Consider the following 6,000-nt stretch of genomic DNA (forward strand, 5'->3'; position numbering starts at 1 on the left):
CACACCCAGCCTACCGGGGGGGGGGGGGGGGGGGCGCTTGGGACCGCCGGCACTCCCTTTTGCATGCCGAAACCCCACAGGTCAGCCTCTCTTCCCTCTCTCTCTCCCCGCTCGCCCACATGCAAAAGGAATCTCGCCCACTTTTCCTCGCTTCTCTCCCCGCTCGCCGCCCGCCTCCTCGCCGCACTGCCTCGCGCCGCCCCGCCGCCCGCCTACTCGCCGCTCCGGCCGCCAGAATCGCCTCGCCGAGCCCCAGGAAGCGGAGGAGAAGGATGAGCGGGGAGAAGCAGACGCGGCGGGCGGCCACGTGGAGCGCGTCGGAGCCGGCGTGCTTGGCTCCGTTGGCGAGGAGGAGCTCCACTAGGTCGAGCAGCATGTTCCCGGACTCGTCCTCGGCGTGGGGCGTGGCGTCCCGGGCGCCCCCTTCCTCCTCCTCCTCCCTCCTCTCCGTCCTCATCGACGCCGGCTACGGAGGGCACGCACGGCAAGGCACAGGCGGGCACGGGCGCGCCCAGGCGCCCCTTCCTCCTCCTCCCTCCTCTCCGTCCTTGTCGGCGCGGGCGCGGCCAGGCGCGGGCGCGGCCAGGCGCCCCCCTTCCTCCTCCTCCTTCCTCCTCCTCCCTCCTCTCCTCGCTCCTCGACCTCGCGGGTGGTGTGGCTGCTGCACATGCTGTGGCGGGGCTCGCGCTCATGCGGCCGTGGCAGAGCTCGCGCTCGCGTGGAGGAGGGAGCTCGATGGAGGGATGGCGGTACGCGGCGGCGAGGCCCGTGCCAAGGAGCGTGCGGCGGACGGTGGCGGGCGTCCTCGATGGTGCTGGAGACGGTGTCGAGCTGCGGTGCCGCCACGCGTCCTCGGAATGCATCTTGGGTGGGGGCGGCTGGGAAATTTTGCCTCCCATAGCCAAAAATTCCTCCGGCGCGATCCCAAGCGGCGAAAAAAGACCTCCTGGGGGCGCCAACGAGTGGAGATGCTCTAACACGCAAGTCACCTAGTACCTGCACAAACAATCAAGAACCTCGCAACCAACGCGACAAAGGGGTTGTCAATCCCTTCACGGTCACTTGCGAAAGTGAGATCTGATAAAGATAGTAAGATAAATATTTTAGTTTTTTTTGTTGTATAGATTGGAAAGTAAAGATTGCAAAATAGTAAACGAGATGCGATAGGAAAAGAGATGCAATATAATAAGGAAGAGACCCGGGGGCCATAGGTTTCACTAGTGGCTTCTCTCATCATAGCAAGTATTACGGTGGGTGAAGAAATTACTGTCGAGCAATTGATAGAAGAGCGCATAGTTATGAGAATATCTAGGCAATTATTATGAAATATAGGCATCATGTCCGTGTTAAGTAGACCGAAACGATTCTGCATCTACTACTATTACTCCACACATCGACCGCTATCCATCATGCATCTAGAGTATTAAGTTCATAAGAAAAGAGTAATGCTTTAGGCAAGATGACATGATGTAGAGGGATAAACTCAAGCAATATGATATAAACCCCATCTTTTTATCCTCGATGGCAACAAGATTGAACCCAAAGCTAAGCACTTCTCCCATTGCAAGAAAGATCAATCTAGTAGGACAAACTAAACCAATAATTCGAAGAGACTTGCAAAGATATCAAATCATGCATATAAGAATTCAGAGAAGAACCAAATATTGTTCATAGATAAACTTGATCATAAATCCACAATTCGTCGGATCTCGGCAAACACACCGCAAAAAGTATTGCATCAAATAGATCTCCAAGAACATCGAGGAGAACTTTGTATTGAGAACAAAAGAGAGAGACGAAGCCATCTAGGTAATAAGTATGCACCCGAAGGTCTGTGGTAAACTACTCACACATCATCGGAGAGGCTATGGTGTTGATGTAGAAGCCCTCCGTGATCGAATCCCCCTCCGGCAGATCGCCGGAAAAGGCCCCAGATGGGATCTCACGGGTACAGAAAGTTGTGGCGGTGGAAAAGTGGTTTCGTGGCTCCCCCTGATGTTTTTAGGGTATAAGAGTATATATAGGCGAACGAAGTACGTCAGTGGAGCTCCGTGGGGCCCACGAGGGTGGGTGCGCGCCTACTCCCCTGGGCGCACCCTCCTGCCTCATGGAAGCTTCGCGGAGTTCCAGAGTTCCACTCCAAGTCTCCAGGTTTGTGTTTGTTCCAAGAAATATCCTCGCGAAGGTTTCGTTCCGTTTGATATTCCTTTTCTGCGAAACACTAAAATAAGCAAAAAAACATAAACTGGCACTAGGCCTCCGGTTAATAGGTTAGTCCCAAAAAGAATATAAAAGAGCATATTAAAGCCCATTAAACATCCAAAATAGATAATATAATAGCATGGAACAATAAAAAATTATAGATACGTTGGAGACGTTTCAAGCATCCTCAAGCTTAATTCCTGCTCGTCCTCGAGTAGGTAAATGATAAAAACAGAATTTTTGATGTGGAATGCTACCTAACATAATTTTCAATGTAGTTTTCTTTATGGTGGCATGAATGTCTAGATCCGAGAGATTCAAGACAAAAGTTTAATATTGACATAAAAATAATAATACTTCAAGCATACTAACCAAGAAATTATGTCTTCTCAAAATAACATAGCCAAAGAAAGCTCATCCCTAAAAAATCATATAGTTTGGCCATGCTTCATTTCTGTCACACAAAATGCTCCCATCATGCACAACCCCGATGACAAGCCAAGCAATTGTTTCATACTTCGCCTTTTCGAATTCTTTCAACTTTTACGCAATATATGAGCGCGAGCCATGGACATAGCACTATAGATGGAATAGAATGGTGGTTGTGGAGAAGACAAAGGGAGGAAGATAGTCTCACATCAACTAGGTGTATCAATGGGCTATGGAGATTCCCATCAATAGATATTAATGTGAGTGAGTAGGTATTGCCATGCAACGGATGCACTAGAGCTATAAGTGTATGAAAGCTCAACAAAAGTAACTAAGTGGGTGTGCATCTAACTTGCTTGCTCACGAAGACCTAGGGCAATTTGAGGAAGCCCATCATTGGAACATACAAGCCAAATTCTATAATGAAAAATTCCCACTAGTATATGAAAGTGACAACATAAGAGACTCTCTATCATGAAGATCATGGTGCTACTTTGAAGCACAAGTGTGGAAAAAGGATAGTAACATTTCCCCTTCTCTCTTTTTCTCTCATTTTTTGTTGGGCCTTCTTCTCACCCCGACTTGTGGGGGAATCATAGCCTCCATCATCCTTTCCTCACATGGGACAATGCTCTAATAATGAAGATCGTCACACTTTTATTTACTTACAACTCAAGAATTACAACTCGATACTTAGAACAAAATATGACTCTATGTGAATGCCTCCGGCGGTGTACCGGGATGTGCAATGAATCAAGAGTGACATGTATAAAAAAATTATGAATGGTGGCCATGCCACAAATACGATTTCAACTACATGATCATGCAAAGCAATATGACTATGATGAAGCGTGTCATAATAAACGGAACGGTGGAAAGTTGCATGGCAATATATCTCAAAATGGCTATGGAAATGCCATAATAGGTAGGTACGGTGGTTGTTTTCAGGAAGGTAAATGATGGTTTATGGTACCGGCGGAAGTGGCGCGGCACAAGAGAGGCTAGCAATGGTGGAAGGGTGAGAGTGCGTATAATCCATGGACTCAACATTAGTCATAAAGAACTCACATACTTATTGCAAAAATCTACAAGTCATAAAAACCAAGCACTACGCGCATGCTCCTAGGGGGTAGATTGGTAGGAAAAGACCATCGCTTGTCCCCGACCGCCACTCATAAGGAAGGCACTCAAAGAACACCTCCTGCTTCAAATTTGTCACACAATGGTTACCATACGTGCATGCTACAGGACTTGCAAACCTCAACACAAGTATTTCTCAATTTCAAAATTACTCAACTAGCGCGACTCTAATATCACCATCTTTATATCTCAAAACAATTATCAAGTATCAAACTTCTCATAGTTTTTAATGCACTCTATATGAAAGTTTTTAATATACCCTTATTGGATGCCCATCATATTAGGACTAATTTTATAACCAAACCAATTACCATGCTGTTCTAAAAGACTCTCAAAATTATATAAGTGAAGCATGAGAGATCAATAATTTCTATAAAATAAAACCACCACCGTGCTCTAAAAAGATATAAGTGAAGCACTAGAGCAAAATTATCTAGCTCAAAAGATATAAGTGAAGCACATAGAGTATTCTAATAAATTCCGATTCATGCGTGTCTCTCCCAAAAGGTGTGTACAGCAAGGATGATTGTGGTAAACTAAAAAGAGAAGACTCAAATCATACAAGATGCTCCAAGCAAAACACATATCATGTGGTGAATAAAAATATAGCCTCAAGTAAAGTTACCGATATACGAAGACGAAAGAGGGGATGCCTTCCGGGGCATCCCCAAGCTTAGGCTTTTGGTTGTCCGTGAATTTTACCTTAGGGTTCCATGGGAATCCCCAATCTTAGGCTCTTGCCACTCCTTGTTCCAAAATCCATCAAATGTTCACCCAAAAACTTGAAAACTTCACAACACAAAACTCAACAGAAAATCTCATGAGCTCCGTTAGTATATGAGAGAAAACCACCACTTTAATATGCTATAATTAACTTATTATTTATTTATATTGGTATTAAACCTACTATATTGCAGCTTCTCTATGGTTCATACCCCCCAATACTAGCCATAGATTCATCAAAATAAGCAAACAACATACGAAAAACAGAATCTGTCAAAACAGAACAGTCTGTAGCAATCTGGAGGTTTCGAATACTTCTGTAACTCCAAAAACTCTGAAAAATTAGGACTACATAAATAATTTGTATATTGATCTACTGCAGTTGGAATTGGTATTTTATCGCTCTCTTCTGAAAAATGAAAATTATTTTCGTGAGCGCATACTTTCTGTTTGTATCAGCAAGATCAAGCAACAATCACCCAAGAAGATCCTAAAGGCTTTACTTGGCACAAACACTAATTAAAACATAAAAAACACAATCGTAACAGAGTCTAGATAAATTATTTATTACTAAACAGGAACAAAAAGTAAATAAAAAAAATAAAATTGGGTTGCCTCCCAACAAGCGCTATCGTTTAACGCCCCTAGCTAGGCATTGACAATTTCGATGATGCTCACATGAAAGACAAGAATTGAAGCACAAAGAGAGCATCATATAGAATGTGAAAAAGACATCTAAGTCTAACATACTTCCTATGCATAGACATCTTATAGGCAAACAAATTATCATAGCAAACAAAAACTAGCATATGCAAGGAAGAGGAAAGAGACAATAGCAATCTCAACATAACGAGAGGTAATTTAGTGACATGAAAAATTCTAAAATCATATTTTCCTCTCTCATAATAATTACATGTAGGATCATAATAAATTTCAACAATATAACTATCACATAAAATTTTCTCTTCATGATCCACATGCATGCAAAGTTGACACACTTCTGAAATAGTGGGATTATCATAAAATAAAGTCATGACCTCTCTGAACCCACTTTTATCAAAAACTTCATAAGATTGAACATTATCCAAATATGTGGGATCTAAAGTTGACACTCTTCCAAACCCACTCTCAATATTATTGCAAACATTATTATCAATCTCATATTCATCATGGGGCTTAAATAAAATTTCAAGATCATAAGAAAAATCACCCCAATCATGATCATTGCAACAAGTAGTAGACATAGAAAAATTAGCATCCCCAAGCTTAGGGTTTTGCATATCATTAACAAAATTGACATTAATAGAATTTATAATAACATCATTGCAATCATGCTTTTCATTCAAGGAGCTACCGTGAATCACTTTATAATTTTCTTCTTTCAACACTTCATCACAATTTTCAGATTCATGAATTTCAAGCAAAACCTCATAAAGATAATCTAGTGCACTCAACTCACTAGCAATCGGTTCATCATAATTGGGTATTTTAAAAAGATTAGCAAGA

Source organism: Triticum urartu, chromosome 3, assembly GCF_003073215.2.
Source record: "Triticum urartu cultivar G1812 chromosome 3, Tu2.1, whole genome shotgun sequence".
Lineage (NCBI taxonomy): Eukaryota > Viridiplantae > Streptophyta > Magnoliopsida > Poales > Poaceae > Triticum > Triticum urartu.